This window comes from Palaemon carinicauda, chromosome 7 (assembly GCF_036898095.1).
Source record: "Palaemon carinicauda isolate YSFRI2023 chromosome 7, ASM3689809v2, whole genome shotgun sequence".
In the NCBI taxonomy this organism is placed as follows: Eukaryota; Metazoa; Arthropoda; class Malacostraca; order Decapoda; family Palaemonidae; genus Palaemon; species Palaemon carinicauda.
In genome coordinates this window covers 28,035,973-28,055,211 of record NC_090731.1, presented here as the reverse complement: position 1 = coordinate 28,055,211, position 19,239 = coordinate 28,035,973, and the positions used below count along the sequence as shown (strand labels likewise).

Below are 19,239 nucleotides of genomic sequence, written 5' to 3'. Positions count from 1 at the left end.
CGGTCGCACCTGCAGTTATGCTCAAGAGGCTGGGCGACTGCAGGAGCCCCTCTTCGGAGGATTGCTCTTTTTAGGTCACTGGTTGACCCGTCTCTTCTGCGAAGTGTTTCTCTTTCGTTCGCGAGAGAGTACACTCATAGAGATTCCTCTTCGGAGGACTCTTCTGCTGTTGTTGCTGTTGGCCTCCTTCGCCGTAAGGCTCACCGTCCGCTACGTCGTAAGGGCCTCCCTTCTCCCTATAAGGGTGCTAAGAGGCGCCTTTTTGAATCTCCGTATACAGCCTACAACTCCTTGATCTTCACCCCTGGTGCAGATGGACAGCAGTCTGACCTCGTCTTCCGACGGGCAACGGTCTTCCCGACGGACAACGGTCTTCCCGACGGACAACGGTCTTCCCGACAGACAACGGTCTTCCTACGGACAACGGTCTTCTGACGAACATCGGTCTCCCGATGGACAGACAACGATCTTCCGACGGACTTCAGTCTCCCGACGAACAACGATCCCTTCGGGGCAAAGGGTTGCCTCCCACGGGGGTTCTTCCCTTGCGCGTCAGGGATCCCCTGCGTGCCCTTCTGCTGTGTTCTCTCCTGCTCAGTGTTATCTGTGCGCTCTCCTGCAGTGTTAGCGCACAGGCGCGCTCCTGCTCATCAGCGCTTTCCTGATCGCTAGCGCTCTCCTGTTCGCCAGCGCTCTCCTGTTCGCCAGCGCTCTCATGATGATCATCTCTGCTGTTCCTGTTGGTTCCTGTTACGCGCCCTGTGCGCCCACGTTCGCCCTCGCGATCTAGAACTTCGGTTCAGGTCTTGGACAAGGACTCTTCTTCTATGCACAGGCTTCCACGCGTTGCCTTCTGCTCGCCAGCGATCTCCAGCTCGCCAGCGACCATAGACGCGTCAACGTTCGCCTGCTCGTCAGCGATCTCCTACGCGTCAACGATCGTCATCGATCTGCCACGCGTGTCAGTTTCCCTGGACACCATCAGTAGCGATCTAGCGCTCGCCTGCTGTGGATCACGATCTCCGGTAGCTGAGTCTTGCCGTAGATCTTCCTCCTGCTCGCCAGCGCTCACCTTTACTTCTGTCCTTCTGTGCTCCAGCTTTCTTCTCGCCAGCGCACATCTGCGCGCCCTTTTCTGCCACGCATCAATGGGCGCCAACGGTTTTTCTGACCGTCTAGGATCGCTTGATTAACAGCTTGCCTTGGCGCTCACCTTCCTGATTCACCTGCGCGCTAACCATCACTAGTCTCTCTCGCGTTGGCAATCGCCTACGCGCCCGCGCGATTCTTCACCTGCGCGCTAGCGTTTTGTTAACGCACCACCACTCGCCGTCGCGCCATAGCTTGCCGACGCGCCATCGCTTGCCAACGCGCCCTCACTTGCCTACGGGCTATCGCTCGCCAGAATGCGCCATCGCTCGTCAACGCGCCATCGCCCGCCTATGCGTCATCGGTCTCCCGACCGCCTGCGCGTCCACGTGCCCGCGCGCCTACGCTCATGCGCGACCGCGCACATGCTCTCCAATGTTCGCCCGCGCGAACCATCGGATTTCCATCGCGCGGACGGACGGTGTTCCGTCGCGCGGACGGACGGTGTTCCGTTGCGCGGACGGACGGTGTTCCGTCGCGCGGACGGACGGTGTTCCGTCGCGCGGACGGACGGTGTTCCGTCGCGCGGACGGACGGTGTTCCGTCGCGCGGACCTACGGTGTTCCGTCGCGCGGACCTACGGTGTTCCGTCGCGCGGACCTACGGTGTTCCGTCGCGCGGTTCGACGGTGTTCCGTCGCGCGGTCCGACGGTGTTCCGTCGCGCGGTCCGACGGTGTTCCGTCGCGCGAACCGACGGTGTTTCATCGCGTGAACCTACGGTGTTTCATCGCGCGAACGTCGGCTTGATTCCTGCAGTATCCATTGCTCGCCTACGGGTCATCGCTCGCCGATCACCAGCTCTCGCTCTTCCTACCACGCTCGCCCTCCTTCTGCGCTCCTTCACGCACTTTCGTTTGCGTTCCTGCGTGCCCGCGCATGGGCGCTTCCACGTTCGGCCACGCGCGAACCATTGATTTACCTTCGCGCGAGCGCCAGGGCGATTGCGACCGCGATTCCCGTTGGGGTTTCGCAGCATGGCCAGCCTGGCGAGTCTTCTGGAGCGTATTTCCAGAACACGGCCTCACCTAGTAAACGCAGAGCATGGCACATGCAAGAGCATGAAGAATCTTCAGGGAAGTCTGAGCAACATTCTTCTTTCCAGAACCTGGGTTAGCCCTTCCCCGTCATTCCCGGGAAGGGTTTTGCCAGGGATCTTTCCGTTCGAGATTTCTCCTTCGGCCAAGGGGTGACTGGTTTTCCCATTCCTCTTCTCCATCTCGTGAAAGGAGCTTTCCAGGTCTTTTCCCTCCTCGGTTGCGACCTGAGGTTTTGTTCAAGGAAGCTACAGGATGATCATGGGTACTTTCCTACTCTCGGGCTCAAGCACCTTGGCGTTTCGTCGCCAAGTTTCGAACTTGCGGGCAAGTTCGATGTTGGACATCTGGACGCAATGACCGAGGGCTTCCTTTCGGGTGTCTCATCCGTGGATGTCGACAACCTCAGACACCCTTCCATCCTTGGGAAGAGCTTGTTTGTGCCCAAGGACAGAGACATAGACAGCGATTGTGCGGAGGAAGTCGACTCCCGTTTTCACTCCTCCAAGGCGCTTTCTTCCAGACCCTGCAGGCCTCCAGCGCCTCTTTCTTTCTGCCTCGTTGGCCTAAGTTTTTGGACCGGCTGCGACAACTGAGACAAGGTGTGTTATAGCAGTCCCCTCCTGTCAGGAACAGGTAGCACGTGAGGCTCTCCGGGGGGGGGGGGGGGGGTGGGTGGGGGGGCATGATCCTAGAGGGAGCGGCTGAGTTCATGAACTCTAGGATTGGCTACCCCCCCCCTTGCAGGTTTCACGGGAGGATGCCGAAGGTTACTCATCCGGATAACAGCTTCCCGATGCCGATTCCTGCACGATCTCCGTGATTAGCCAAGGATATCGCGCCTGCCGTCTCTGTCAGCGAATTCAGTGTTCTCTGAACCTCTATGCCATAGGGTCGGCAAGAGTTTGCCCGTTTGGGCAGAATGGTCCATGCCTTTGGAGAAGGTTCTCCATAGGATCATCGACGGCTTCACCCCCGGCTTCTTCAGTCGATCCTTTCTCGTAGGAAAGTTTCTGAGACGAGAGTCCGTAGCCGACCTCTCAACTCTGATCAAGTTTGTCGAACAAACTTCGTCCAGCATGGAACAGCGGAATCGATCAGACTGGTAACGAGGCGACAGGACTCCTTAGGCCCTGGATCGGAAGGACGGGTATTTTCAGTTTCCATTCCATCCATCTTCCAGGAAGCTCTTGGAATTCAGCCTAGACTACAGGCCGCCGTGGCATCGCAGGTTTTTCCCCAGAGAACTCTCCCTGCTTTTCTCATGGCCGCTCAGGAGCAGGCTTCCGCTCCTTCACCTTTTGGAGGTCTGGTCAACTCCGGTAAGCTCGGGTTCGACCTTCTTCAACGCCGGGACAAGCTTCCGGATCCTTACCATGAGTGGGGTTTCATGGTAATTTGCTGGGAGCCTTCTCTTCTTCGGCCTCAACATCTGGAGTATCTAGCCAGGATTTTGAGTCAACAGCCATACCACGTTGGATACCCCGCTTCTCGTCCGTCCAGCGAGGTTAAGCAACGTCGGTTCTGGTCGGTACTTGGATGGGTTACCGCCTCGGGACGCCAGATTCTGTTGTCGCCTCCTCCGAGCCTTCCCTTCAGTTGACTGTGGCAAAGCTGAGGAGACTCGCAGTCCCTGTTTTCAGTCAGGCAGAGCTTTCAGCCCTACCTTGGAACGTTTCTTAGGTCTCTTTTCCTCATTGACCCGTCTAAAAGTTCCGAATGGTCGCCTCAGGATAAGTTCCCTGTGGGGCGGCCCAAGTTCCGGTGGTTTCAAAGCAACGATTAACCGGACTTTCTGGCCCCTTTGGGACCAGCGGAACGATTAGACCTGCAATGGGTGTTAACCTATGGAACCTCTTGATGGGAGTGGATATCCTCGTCCTTTCCCCACATTTTTTATGCGGTTCTCTGACTCATCAAAGAAAAGGGGGGGGGGCATGTTCCGGTCCAGGCCTATGGTCAGGACCTGAAGGATACCGCTCCATCATTCAGGCAGGCTTAGGGGCCGTAGTCTGGCCCCTCTACAGATCCTACAGATCCTGCCGAGTCGCTCCATGCGCGACGACTTCATGGTACTGGCGTGTTCTAACCAGCAGGGGACGCATTTTCATATCTTCGCATCTTGCAGTAGTGATACTGAGATGATTTGAGATCCTCTCAATACCACCATCGGCTCGCGCATTCCGAGCAGAGGAATGTTCTCTCCGACTATCCGAGCAGAGCCTCGTAGAGAGAGTGTACCTAGGGGTCTTTGGCCTTGAGTAACCAGCAAGTCCTGGCCTGGGGGACCTGATCGCGACAGCTTGGAACCTCAAGCTTCCGCTGTTCTTCCCCCCAGTCTCAGACCCCGAGACTCTGGCAAGATGCATTCCGGTGATGGTGGGACAACATCGACGCCTGCGTCTTCCCTCCTTGGCTGTCTGTTGAGAATGGGTCTCAACAAGACCAGGTTGTCTGTCAACCTTTCTATGGCCCTGAGAGCTCCACTGGGACTTTACGCAGAACGGTTTCCGTACCCTCTGCTTCCCCTGACGGAACTCCCGGGAGAGCTTCTCCCACGGCACAGGCTACTCTAACAACCACACTGCAACATCTTTCGCGAACCGGGGCGTCGCTTCGGCTTCATGCCTGGAGACACTACGCCGCCTCCTCAAGAAGAGATAACCCGCTACAGTCGCAGGGCGGAGGTCGCGTCTTCTGCTATAGTCATCCGCAGGGGTCTTCCATGCGAAGTGAAGAGTCTTCTGTGGTTGGTGTCGTGGGAGATATACATCTTCCCTTGAGGTCTCTTCTCCAGCAATAACGAACTTATTGCTTTGCGGCAGGAGGAAACTCCTTTCCGCTCTCGGCATTGTAGCCTGGCGCTCAGCCTTTTCCTGACCTTCAGGCTTAAAGGAATAACTTTTTCCTTCCCGCTGGACCTTTCCTCGCTCATGCGAAGCTGCGAACGTCCCTGCCCTAGTCGGAGTGAGACCTCCACCATGGAACATGGCTCGGTCTTTTTAGTCCTTTAAGAGATCTTCTCAAGACCCTTTACGTCAGGCCTCTGATCGTATTCCGTCTTGGGTCTCCTGCTCACTCTGGCCGCGGCCAGTGTGTAAGCAATCTTTTTAGTCTCGTACGGCTCCGCCCTTTCTGAGGAATGGGGGAAGGCAACATTCAGGTTTGCTCCTGAGTTGTTGGCTAGACTCAGAATCTTGGGGACCCGGCCCTTCAGTCCAATTCCTTCTAGATTTCGAGTCACCATTCTGTATCTGATGTCCCAAAACCTTCTCCTTCTTGCCAGTAAAGGAATCGAGAGGTTAGCTTTGGGAACAGCTGCAGTTTGTCCTCACGTGGAGCCGGTTTGGGAGCACAAAAAGGACACGGGGAAGAGTCACCAGTATACCTCTTCAGCTCGGACTCAAGGACATTCATCTCGACCTGAATCCAGACCCTCCCCCGTCACGTCGCCCTACAGCACGATGTTGGATACATCGCAACGTCCCTCGCCTTCGAGTAATACTACTCTATTACGCAGGTGCTACAAGCTGGAGTTTGGAAGCGTCTAATGACCTTCGCAGCCCGCTTCCTGCAGGGCGTGACCCACAGGAGTTTCGATACGGTTCTATCGCTCTGTGGTGGCTACACAACAGCTGGTCTAACCTCAGGCTCCTTTTTGGACAGGTAGCAGAAGGTTGAGGGCATTGTTATCAGGTTTTAGTCTGCATGAACGAAAGAAGTATGTCTGGCCCTTACTTCTTTCTTCATCATCCCCTCTACTGGGAAGCAGCATTCTGGTCTCTGCATAGCTGACCTCGAACCTCTGCAGGTAAACCATGCTTCCTTGTGTTCCGAGTATTGAGTCAATACTGTCGCGTCCCCCATACCCTGACAAGGTGGTATTGGGAACGTCCTAACCCAGAGTTCCTTCTGGAACTCCAGGTCAACTGCCCAGGACGGGTCACACTTCTTCCTTCACACACAAGCTTATGTAGGCCACACGGTTCCTTGCGGAGCAAGGAACGTGTGAGGTGCAGGGACTCCTTTTCTCGAGTGCGACTCACTCGGATTCTGAGTCCCCGGGTAAAGCCAAAGCCAGTATGGCTGGGGACTTTCCACCCTTCCTAAGGGGTAATTCACCCAATGTAAATAGTATGGTTTGTATTTCGGTTAAGGAACAAATGACAAATTTGGAGATAATTTGTATTTTTCCTAACCATACAAACCTTAGCTATTTACACATATTTGCCCGCCAGCCCTGTCCCCCAAGACAAGTCCTACCTCTAAGTGAAGTAGTTCACCGGTGTGTGAGGGGGGGAGGGGTGGCTAGCTACCACTCCCCTACCCCCCCCCCCCCCGCTAAGTAGCGCGGGGGTAATACACCCTCGTTAAATTCTAATGGCCCGCCATTTCAGCTACGCTAAAAGGTAAACCCAATGTAAATAGCTAAGGTTTGTATGGTTAGGAAAAATACAAATTATCTTCGAATTTGTCATTTCACAGTGCAACTGCAAGATTTACTCCCAGTTGCACCTGTTTACAAAAGTCTCCCTGCTTCCATGACAGGTTCATGTGGTCCAATTTCCATACATCCATCCACCTAAAATAGATGATACTAAAGAGGTTTGGCTACAAATATGAATGGCTTTGATCTCTTGAGAGTGATTTAATGATTTATACAAAGCAATAACTGTACATAGCATACAGTACAGTGAGCCCTCGCTACTTTGCGGTTCGACCATCGCGGATTCACCACTTCGCGGGTTTTTTTCATAACCCATATATATATACATATCGCTGATTTTCCGGAAATTTCGAAAATATCGCGATATCTGAAGACCCCAAATACGATATTTCGTTACCTGTAATTCCATTAATACTGTAATTATTAATATCTGCTCTTACTGATTGTTCATTGCATTACATATGACATATAATTCAGCACAGAAAGAAATAAAACACGAAAAGAGAATGTGATCATACGATAATTCAGTACTGTATACAGTACGTAGTAAAATTAAATCGAACATGAAATGCAAATCAGATGCAGTCATACCATATTAGAATGGTGTAAGGCTGCTGATGGCTACTACTGTACTACAAATGTAATGGATGTGCTTCTCTTCCATGAATCTTTTGTATGTATACGTACGTAGTACTGCATCCAATAATATTCTTTGTTGCAAGAATCACATCTCGAATAAGCGTACGAGAGAGAGAGAGAGAGAGAGAGAGAGAGACATCCTACAACAAAACAAGCGTAAAATAGCGTACGTAAAGCTGTATTATTATTATTGTTATTATTATTTTTTAAATATTAAACTTAGCCGGTGAATATATAATAGCTGACGTCTCCGACGGCTCGACAGAATCCAAAAACTCGCGAGCGATCGCCATGAAGGTAGCGGGTGTGCCCACCAGCGCCGACTATCGGCCAGATACCGCATATACATGTAAACAGCTCCAGTTCTTCTCTGTCGGTTTCATCGACAAGTCGATTCCACTCGCTATTATGACCTCGAGTTTTCTACCGAATTGGTGAAGTACAGTACTTGGTTTTGGTTTTATTGCTTTCGCCGTGTTGGATTATTCAATACTATCCTCAAAAGAAATGCGTTTGAAAGGAGAGTAAAAGTGTTTTGCCCTTGCTCTTTTATCTCTGGTTTTTTCCTTAGAGTAAAGATGGTCGACCCTTCCCTTAGTGTACGGAAGTGTGTTTTAGGCTTTTAGCAATTATCTTATCACGTTATAAATTGTTGTTGTTAATTATAGATTTTCCTCTATATATTTTATATCTCACCCGCCTTTATTAGGCCTCTTTGATTAGCTTTCCATTTATACTAAACATCAAGATAAATTTTGTTTTGTTTATATGCGGCCTTACCTATTCCTCCCCTAGTCCGAGAGTAGGCGGTCCTAACTTGGAAACCGAAGTTAAACAACGTTGAGCCCATTCAACTTTTATTTTCGTTAAGTTTAAATCATTTGCTCTGTAAGAGTTATGAAATGAATATTTTTTAGTAGATATTTTATGAAAGATTTTCTTTGAATAGTCTTCGTGCTGTTTCAAAGATGAACTAACGTTTGGTTTATTTATGCTACGCAGTTTGCGCTCTATCGTTACGATAGAGAAAGAGAATCACGGTTTCACTTTGCAGAAAGAGTAAATCGATTTTGACGTTTTGTTCATTCTTCTTTAAAACTGAAGTGTTTTAAATACTAATTTAAAGGAACTTGTTAATTTTCAATTTCTTAGTCCTTTCAGTTTTTTCCTTTGGTCAAATAACCTGTTTATTGACGAAGGGTGAGTGGGCATTTCTCTTCTGTGTGAAATCAAGAGAGAGAGACGGAGAGAGAGAGAGGAAGAGAGAACGATCCGATCTTTATTCTCGTCCCAAGTAAGGAGTTTGGGAGCGAGTAACGTTGTTCTCGATTCAGTTTTTTACTCTCGTCCCAAGTCTCTGTACGGGGAGAAAGGATAAAACGTTTTCAGTTTTTATTCTCGTCCCAAGGCACTGTACGGTGAGAGATTGAAAACGTAGTCTTTAATGAACTAGTGTTTAGTCTCCTCCCCAGTCACTGATCCTTTTTAACTTTATATATTTCCGTTTTATTCGATATATATGTTTACTGATTTTTGCTTGTACTAATGTGCTTACATTATACGACTCATTTCGCAATTATAACCTTTTGATGTAAGGGAGAATTGCGTGCTTCAGGTAGAAATCAGTTTTATTCATGCCTAATGTGGAATTATTGAAAAATATGATATCAGTGAAGTAAGTGCAAAAACAGAAAATCGTAGTGATAAAGTGATAATTGCGCAAAGTGTTTTTTAGTGTTGCAACCGAGGGTTCGTCTGTTCGTGCTTGTCGTTCACCTAGTCCGAGACCTCTTTCAGGCTCCCATGCTCCAGGGAGAAGTAATGTCGTAGGACTTATGGGGACGAGAGGCTTTAACCAACGAACAGACGTTCCCTCTATGGTATCGGGCGTGTCTCACAAGATCGCCCCTACCATAAGACGAGCGAGGCTGTTTTCTCCTCGTCATCCGAAGGCTTCTCGCAAAAGAAACCTTGGAGCAAAGTTTCTAGACCCTTAAAGCGGAAGTCAGTCCCTTCAGGACAGGTCCAGCGTCCTGGCTGTAGCCATGGGGACAGCTCTGACCCTTTGCAGTCGTCGGAAGACGGTTCGCCTATTAAACGCAAGCGTAACACGGGGTCCGAGGGTCGCGGTAAAGGCAATGTTTTGCCAACACAGACGTTACCGTCGTCTCGGCCCGTTCCGACTCCCGTTGATCCTAAATGGGTTGTCCTGCAGGACATGCAGACTAAGCTTGCCTCCCTTATGGAGAAGTATGACGTTGAGCAGGTTCACGATGAACCTTCGCTTTCGAGTCGCCGTTACGCTAAACGAGACTCTGGCCGTCAGCCGCCCAAACGAGCATTTACTCGTCCTTTTGACGTTATGAAACGTGATGTCGGTGGTTTGTCACGTCAGTCACGTGACTTGGATCCTCACTCGCTGCAGTCCCGTGTTAACTTTCAGCCGCTGCCGCAGCCTCGTGTTGACGTTCAGCCACTGCCGCAGTCTCGTGTTGACGTTCAGGACGTTCGCCAACCAGCTCAGTTGCCTTGTTTTGACGTTGAGCGTCAAGCACCGCAGTCAAGGGTTGTTTTGACTGCTCAGTCTAGGCAGTCAAGGCAGTCTCGACTTGACGTCGAGCGTCCATCAACTCCTGTTGTTGTTACTGGTCAGTCCTTTCAGCAGCGACATGACGTCGCTTCCTTGACTGCTACTGCTGCTCCTTTACGTGTGGACTTTGCCTGTCAAGCATTGCCACCGCGGCAGGTCTCTCCTTTTCATGAGACTCGGCAATTGTCGGACGAGGTTCCTTCAGATGAGGAACTTGCTGATCCCCCTCCTACTGATATTCCCTTGGGGACTTTGTCAGACGGAGAGGAGCCTAAAGCTGCTCAGCCCTCTATGGACTTTAAATAAATCATGCTGATTTTTAAGGATCTTTGTCCGGACCATTTTGTAACTGCTGCTCCTCGTTCGCCTAAACGTCAGAGTTTACACTAGGCCTAGCTACTTCGAAGCCGTTTTTTTCTAAGCTAGTGCTCTCTCGCTCTTCTAAGAGAGCTTTACGTTTGCTAGGCGACTGGTTGATCACCAGGAGGAGTTTGGGGGAGACAGCCTTTGCTTTCCCTCCTTTTAAACTGGCTTATAGAGCGAGCGTCTGGTATGACACGGGAGAAGTTCTCGGCTTGGGAGTTCCTGCCTCTGCCCAGAGAGACTTCTCAAGCCTCATAGACTCTCCCCGGAGCCTGGCCATGAGACGCTCCAAGATTTTATGGTCGGCTTCAGAGCTAGACCATCTCCTGTTAGGAGTTTTTCGAGCGTTTGAAGTTTTGCTGTACAATTATGTCATGCATGAACAAGGCTATCAGGGATGGCTCCAATGATCTGACAGCCACGTTCTCTGCAGGAACAAGACTATCAGGGATGGCTCCAATGATCTGGCAGCTACGTTCACTGCAGGAGTACTTAAGATGTAAGTGCACTCAATGTGTTCATTGTCAAGACAAACTTCACGATGAAGACTACCAAGCTGTCTTGACAGCATTAAGGGAAGGCGACTGGATGGTCTCTCTCGACCTTCAGGATGCATACTTCCACATCCCGATTCATCCAAACTTTCAACTACATCTGAGGTTTGTGGACGGGAAAGTAATGTACCACTGTCGAGCACTGTACTCCGACCTCATTCCTGCTCCTCTTGTTTTTACAAGGCCCTTGCAAAATGTAGCAAGCTTTCTACATTTTTTGAGGATTCAGAGCCTCCCTTTATTGTGACGACTGGCTAATCAGGGCGTCGTCATTATATCGCTGTCTGGAGAGCCTCTAATGGACATTAGACCTAACCAAGGAGCTAGGTCTCATAGTGAACGTAGAGAAGTCGTAACTTACAGTACCCCATCCCAGACTATTCTTTTTTTTGGGAACGGAGATACAGTGTCTGATTTTTCGGCCCTTTTCGTCTCCCGCAAGAATGGAACAAGCTCTGTTAAAAGTCCTTCAATTGCAAGAGAAAAACAGTTGCTCTGTAAGAGTTTGAACTAGCCTCGTGGGAACTCTTTCATCGCTGGAGTAGTTTATCTCTCTGGGGAGACTCAACCTATGCCCTTTCCAATTTCACCTAAAACATTGGAACAAGGAGAAGGGCTTAGTGAATATCTCTTTCCCAATCTCCAACTCAGTCTAGACATGTCTGACTTGGTGGGACAGCAACATCAGACTTCGAGAAGGTCTTTCTCTTGCGATCAAGAACCCAAACCATGTGTTGTTTTCAGATGCATCGGATTTGGGTTAGGGAGCTCCACTGGACAGTCTGGAAGGCTCGGGTCTTTGATCCACGGATCAGAAGGAACTCCATTTAAGGCAGTAACATCTCTCCTTAGGCGAGATTTGTGCAAGGAAATGAATGTCTATGGATGACATGGGGTCAACCCACCATAGATCTTTTTGCGACTCTCTCTGACAAAGAGGCTCTCGACTTACTGCTTTCCAGTTCCAGATCCAGAGGCAGCCCACATAGACGCTTTCCTGCTGGACTGGTCTCACCTGGACGTTTATGCCTTTCCACCTTTCAAGATCCTAGACAAGGTGCTGCAGAAGTTCACCTCTCACGAAGGGACCAGGTTAACATTGGTTGCTCCACTCTGGCCCGCGAGAGAGTGGTTCACAGAGGTACTTCAATGGCTGGTAGACGTTCCAAGGAGTCTACCTTTAAGGATGGATCTCTTACGGCAGCCCCACGTAAGGAGTCTTCATCAAAGCCTCCCCGCGCTTCGTCTGACTGCCTTCAGACTATCGAAAGACTCTCAAGAGCTCGAGGATTTTCGAAGGAGGCAGCCAGAGCGATTGCGAGAGCTAGGAGAGCATCTACCATCAAGGTCTACCAGTCGAAGTGGGAAGTCTTTAGAGACTGGTACAAGTCATCATCCATTTCCTCTTCCAGTACCTCTGTAGCCCAAATTGCAGACTTTCTCCTACATCTGAGAAATGTTCGCTCCCTCTCAGCGCCCACTATTAAGGGCTACAGGAGCATGTTGGCGTCTGTGTTCAGACATAGAGGCTTAGATCTGTCCAATAATAAAGATCTCCAAGATCTCCTTAAGTCCTTCGAGACCTCTAAGGAGCGTCGTATGGCAACTCCTGGATGGAACTTAGACGTGGTCCTAAGGTTCCTAATGTCCGACAGGTTTGAGCCATTACATTCAGCCTCCCTGAAGGATCTCACCCTCAAGACGCTTTTCTTAGTGTGCTTGGCTTCGGCTAAAAGGGTCAGTGAGATCCATGCCTTCAGTAGGAACATCGGCTTTTCTACAGATAAAGCCACATGTTCACTTCAGCTTGGTTTTCTTGGCCAAAAATGAACTGCCTTCTCGTCCTTGGCCTAAGTCATTTGATATACCTTTCCTGTCAGAGATCGTAGGCAACGAGCTTGAAAGAGTGCTGTGTCCAGTTAGAGCTCTGAAGTTTTATTTAGCTCGGACTAAATCCTTACGAGGTGGATCTGAGGCCTTGTGGTGCTCAGTTAAGAAGCCTTCATTGCCTATGTCAAAGAATGCTTTGTCATATTTTATTAGATTTTTAATCCGAGAGGCTCATTCTCACTTGAGTGAAAAAGATCGTTGCTTGCTTAAGGTTAAGACGCACGAAGTAAGAGCTATAGCAACTTCCGTGGCCTTTAAGTAAAACAGATCTCTGCGAAGTATTATGGACGCGGCCTTTTGGAGAAGCAAGTCGGTATTCGCGTCATTTTACTTAAAAGATGTCCAGACTCTTTATGAGGACTGCTACACACTGGGTCCATTCGTTGCAGCGAGTGCAGTAGTGGGTAAGGGTTCTACCACTACATTCCCTTAATTCCAATATCCTTTTAATCTTCTCTTGAAATGTTTTTAATTGGGTTGTACGGAAGGCTAAGAAGCCTTTCGCATCCTTTTTGATTTGGCGGGTGGTCAAATGTCATTTCTTGAGAGCGCCCAGATTAAGGGTTTTGATGAGGTCCTGTTGTATGGGTTGTCGCCCTGGATACTTCAGCTCCTGGGAGTCTTTCAGCATCCTAAGAGGATGGCTGGGCTTCGTGAGGAAAGCGGACTAACAAGGCAGAGTAATCGTTAGAGTCAGCTTCCTTACCAGGTACCTATATTTATTTGGGTTTTGTTATGATATAACTGTCAAAAACTCTAAGCATATACGCCGTAAACTGTATTAATACTGGTCTCTACCCACCACCATGGGTGTGAATCAGCTATTATATATTCACCGGCTAAGTTTAATATTTAGAAATATTTTGATTATAAAATAAATTTTTGAATATACTTACCCGGTGAATATATAAATTAAAGGCCCCCCCCTTCCTCCCCGATAGAGACCCAGCGGGATGAGAAGAACTGGAGCTGTTTACATGTATATGCGGTATCTGGCCGATAGTCGGCGCTGGTGGGCACACCCGCTACCTTCATGGCGATCGCTCGCGAGTTTTTGGATTCTGTCGAGCCGTCGGAGACGTCAGCTATTATATATTCACCGGGTAAGTATATTCAAAAATTTATTTTATAATCAAAATATCATATTGTTGTTGTTGTTATTAAAATTATTATTGTTATTATTATTATTATCATTATTATTATTATTATTTTTATTATTACTGTACAGTATACGTTGGGTATCTTGTACTTTGAATTGGTAACCTACGTAGCATATAAGACGGGTTGTGATTGGTTCAAGCGCTGATAGATGACGAATCAGAACCCAAGTTTTGTTATCTAGCTTGTGATTGGTGTTTTGCCCGCATCTCCAACTTCCAGCATCTACGTATTCGCGGTCACTTTCTCTCCCGCCGTATCGCTGTGTAGACGTTGTTAAGTTATTGTGAACTTTAATCTGTGCTGTGCGTGACTGTTTTAAGTTGAACTTTTTGTTGAACTTTCTGTTAAACCCTACTGTACAATGCCTCCCAAGCGTTCTGCTTCTACTAAGGCTGGTAGTGAGCCTAAACGCCACCGAAGGATGATGACGATTGCTGAGAAGGTGACGCTTCTCGATATGTTAAAAGACGGTAGAAGTTACGCGGCTGCAGACCTCGAAGACCTGACGAAATCGGCCAGTGAAGAAGACAGTGAAACACAGGAAGAGATCCAAGAAATTGTCGAAGAAACGGGCTTAACATTAGAACGGCTTGCCAAGCTCTGCAACCTTGCGAAGGAGGTGAAAGAAATGTCGCAAGAGTGGGACGAGGATATGGTTCGGTCTATGCAATTCTGCAACAAGATCGATGAACACATGACTCCCTACAGGATGCTTTTCGAGCGAAAAAAGAAGCAGCGGTAGCAACTTCCGATCGCAATGTTCTTCCAGCCTCGCAAAAAAGAGCCAGTTCCTCCTGCTAGTACGCCTTCGGAAGAAATTGAAGAAGTTTCCCAGGAAGAAGTTGAAGAGGTGTCCCAGGAAAAGACACCTCCGTCTGAAGAGACGTAAAATACTATCATTGGCTGCACAGTAGAAGACATCATCAGCTTCATCATCATCATTTCTACTGTGCCGCAAATTCATCGCCATCATCATTCAAGTTTTTCTTGAACTTCTTTCATGGTGAGTACAGTAACAATCTTTATTTTTTACTTTAATAATCTAACATTTTAATATTTGTGCCTGTTTTAGTTTAGTACTGTATGCATTAAGTTAAAGGGAAGGTTTTAAATGTCTGAAGAGTATACATGTTGTAACCTATCATATTTTTTTTGTTTAAGATTTACATTTACGTACGTAAATCAATCTCTCTCTCTCTCTCTCTCTCTCTCTCTCTCTCTCTCTCTCTCTCTCTCTCTCTCTCTCTCTCTCTCTCTCCCTCTCTCGTAAATTGTTTTCCTGCTTTGCTACGTACAGTATGTACTGTATGATTTTATATAGATACGGTAAATAATATTTGTAATAACATATTTTCTAAAAGCTTTTACTGTAAATATCATTATTTATCACTTTCATCATGCGCATTAAATGCCTTCTTTGTTTACTGAGCGTACTTTATGACGCCGTCGTTTCAGGCGGCGTCATAAAGAAAAACATTTCATTTGGAAGTCCTAAGAAAAATTAAGTAAAACATTGTTAATAACAAAATCAACATACTGTATAATCAATATAATCGATGCAAAAACTAACCTATACAGTACACAGATGTGTACACTAAATGCGTTTGTTTTTTCATTATGATCAGAGAAACGTAAACAAAACATTGGTTGCCATTTTTAATCGTGCTTTTTGGCGTGTTTAAGAAACGCATGATATAAAATCGCCTTTAATATTTGTGCCTGTTTTAGTTTAGGGTACTGTAGTACATGCATTAAGTGTTCTGTACATTAAAGGGTAGTTTGTTAACAGTACTACGTACAAGGGAAGGTTTTAAAAGTCTGAATATACATGTTAAATAAATAGGTAAATATGGTTTCACTACTTCGCGGATTTTCACCTATCGCGGTCGGGTCTGGAACCTATCTACCGCGATAAACGAGGGTTCACTGTATTACCAATTGCTTAACAGGTCCCCTGTCAGTTATTCAGGTTTTGAGCATTAGCCAATCTCCAACCATTAACAAATGGATTAGCCTATACAGTACATTATTTTTTATTTATATAGGAATTGTTGTATAATTAGAGTAAGAGCTCACATTTCTAAGGGCACTATTTAGTCTAACTTGAATTGTGTTGTCCATTCAGTCCTAAACTGAACTGTCATTTGGAAAGGCCATGGTAATAATTTCTAAGGGTCTTTGGGATAATGTCTTTAGTAGTAATAGTCAAGTTTGTTCCGTAACCGAAATACAAACCACGCCATTTACATAGGGTATTACTTTCGGCGTAGCTGAATGACGAGCCATTAGATTTTTAACGAGGGTTGACTACCCTCTCGCTAGTTAGCGAGGGGGTAGGGGAGGGGTAGGTAGCTACCCCTCCCCCCTCACACACCGGTGAACTGATTCACTTCACTAATGGCTCGGATGATGGTCAGACGTGTCTGTCTCACCCTCGCATTTTTGACAGCCTTAATCTTTTCTTTGCTTTTTTTTGCAGTTGTGTGTACGGAAGTTGGCCTCTACCTCTATCATGCGGAAGTGCCCTGGCTTACCTGACCGCCCTTGTGGGATGTTTATGTCGGCGGTCGAGACGGACCCTCACACCTTGTGTCCGTACTGCAGAGGTCAACGGTGTGATAGAGATAAAACTTGTAGTGAGTGGTCTACCTCCCAGTGGGAGAGGTTTTCCCGGCGACGTAAGAAATCTAGGTGTGACCTTTCTCCTTCAAGGGCTTCTTTGAAGAAGGAAGGTTCCAAAGACTCTTCTTCCGTTGCCCAAACCTTCTCCGAAGCTCCCACTCGATCAGTCTCTCGTGAGAAGCCGTCGAGTGGTAGCGTAGGCCATTCTTTTGTTGACCAACCTCAGGTTCGGGAGAGGGAGTTGCCTCCCATAGCGAGGCAGCTCCTCCTCCTCCTCCGGGGGAGGATATTGATAACTCCGTTGTTAATGATGATCTTTTGCAGCTTTGGGCTTAAGGGCTCGCCCTCCAGGGAAGCACTGATTGACCTGATCCAGTTGGGTGCAGCTGTCAAACAGTCGCCGGTGATAGCAGAGGTAGATCCTCTGTCTATTGTCGACGTTGTTGTGGCAGAGGCTTCCGACGGGTCGGGTCAAACCCCTGCTGTTGTTGCTGATGTTGCTGAAGGCTCAGTTCCCCCGTCCGAACATCCTTCGAGGGAGGAGCTGAGTCCAACGGTCTCTCCTGCGGTTGATTCTCCCCCTCGGGGGAGTTCACTGACAGAGACTCCTCTTCGGAGGATCGACGATGGTGTTGCTGCCCCTCGGTCGTCTTCGCTGTAAGGCTCGCCCTCCTCTTCGCCATAGAGGCCTTCCTTCTCCCTACAAGGGAGTTAGGAGGCGCCTCTTCGGTTCATCACCCTCGACGTCCCCCGCAGAGGATCCTCCTCGACGTGAGCAGACCGTTGCAGCCGCTTCTCTAGACCTCTCAGCAGATAGTTTTCGATCTCCTACGCCTGCCAGGCCTGGGAGTCGTCCTTCTCCGTACCTGGACGCAGATGCGCAGTGAGCGCCAACGCACCCCGTTATCCAACGGGCATCGGTCTTTTCGGGGCAAAAGGGCTTATCTCACAATGTGAGTAAGTTCCTTAAGTGCCAGGTTTTACTTGCGCGCCCGTGCGCAGTAGCGCGCGAGCGCTCTCCTGCTGTTGCTGAGGACCAGCCCTCTTCAGACTCAACGCGCCAGCGATCTCCTGCAGCAGAGTCATCTCGCCATCGATCTGCTCGCCAGTGCTCACCTGCGCGCCAGCGCTCACCTGCGCGCCAGCGCTCACCTGCGCGCCAGCGCTCACCTGCGCGCCAGCGCGCTCCTGTGCGTCAGCGATCTCCTGCTCACCAGCGCACATCTGCGCGCCGTATGCGCCCACGATCGCCTACTCACCAGCGCACATCTGTGCGCCGTGTGCGCCCACGATCGCCTACTCACCAGCGCACATCTGCGCGCCCTGTTCCTGATGCGCGCCCACGTTCGCCCGTGCGCCCACGATCTCCGGATCTGGGCGCAGGCAAGGAGATTCTTCGTTCGCCTGCGATCACCTGCGCGCCCTCAGAACTCGCCCACGCGCCAGCGCCTGCGCGCAATCACGCGCAATCTCCTGTGCGCTCTTCTAGAATGGGACGAGACACTGCGCGCCCACGAGAAGTCTCCTGTTCGCGCCCACGAGTGTTCTCCTTTGCGCGCTGCTACACCTTCTGGTCCTGCGCCCCAGCTGTTATCTCCTGACCGCGCACCAGTGATCTCCTACGCGCCAGCGATCTCCTACACGCCAGCGATTTCCTGTGCGCCCGTGCGATCCTTCGCCTGCGCGCAAGCGTTTTCCAACGCGCCCGCGCGCCCACGCTTCTGATCGCCGAAGGTCTCCTACACGCCCAAGCGCTATCTCACCTGTGCGCAGTTGGTCACCTTCTCGCCCTACGCGCCATCCTTGCCAACGCGCCATCGCTCACCTGCGCGCCGTCATTCTCCCGGCCGCCAACACTAGCCCTTAAAACCGCTCGCACTTTCGCCTGTGCGCCCACTCGCTCGCGCGCCCACACGCACCCTTGCCCACGCGCCCACACGCCCACACGCACCCGTGCTTTCATCTCCGCGCGCATGTGCGCCAACGTTCACCCTCATGCAAAGCTGCGATTTTTCCATCGCGCGAGCGCCAGCACGATCTCGACCGCGATTCCCGCCGGGTTTCGCAGCTCGAGCAACCTTGCGAGTCTTCAGGAGCGTGTACTTCCAGGTCATCGTCTTCACGATCCCCCCCCCCCGGTAAGCATAGAACAGCGCACTTGCAGGAGGAGGGAAAATCTTCAGAGAGGTCTAGGCAACACTCTTCATCTATTTCTTTTCAGGCAGGCCCTGTGGTGTCTACTCCAAAGGATCACCCGATCCCCTTCCCTCCAGCGGGAGTCTCTGACACTGCGTCTGTCAGCCGTCAGCCTTGGTTTGGGTCCCTGATCAGAGTTGTCGTCCAGGCTGTTAAGCCGGCCCTCACTGATCTGGGCCTCAAACCAACGGCAGCCTCGTCTCCGCTGAAGAGGAAGAGAGGAGTAGACTTCGTGGTGACTTCTCCTAGGGTTAACCTGGCTCCTAAGAAGTCCGTCAGGAAGGCCAATTTCCCCTCTCAGATGTTCTCTCCTTCGCCTGTGAACGAAGCTTTTCTGTCTTCAGGAGAATCCAGCGAGGTGAGACCTTCTCCCACGGCACCAATTGGAGGAACCCCACCTCGAGTAGGAGAATCGTCCCGTGTGGGGGCGGAGAGGAGCCCTCAGACTTCTTTACTGGAGTCCTGTATCCCTCCTAGAAGGGAGCCCAAGGACTCGAAGACCGTCCCGAAGTCTTCTTCCCGGATTCGACCAGAGCCAGCAAGACCCCAGGAGAACGTCCACGTGTCCCCCCAAGTAGAGCAGTTGGGAACAG

The 19,239-nt window shown here is 49.7% G+C and overlaps 1 long non-coding RNA gene and 1 pseudogene across 2 annotated transcripts in view; both read left to right on the top strand.

The window, feature by feature from the left end:
* The window catches only part of LOC137643906 (uncharacterized), a 67,470-nt gene that overhangs the window by 4,651 nt on the left and 43,580 nt on the right, over positions 1–19,239 (top strand). The gene's annotated exons all lie outside the window — the stretch shown is intronic.
* LOC137644730 (5S ribosomal RNA) lies at positions 3,642–3,760 on the top strand (annotated as a pseudogene).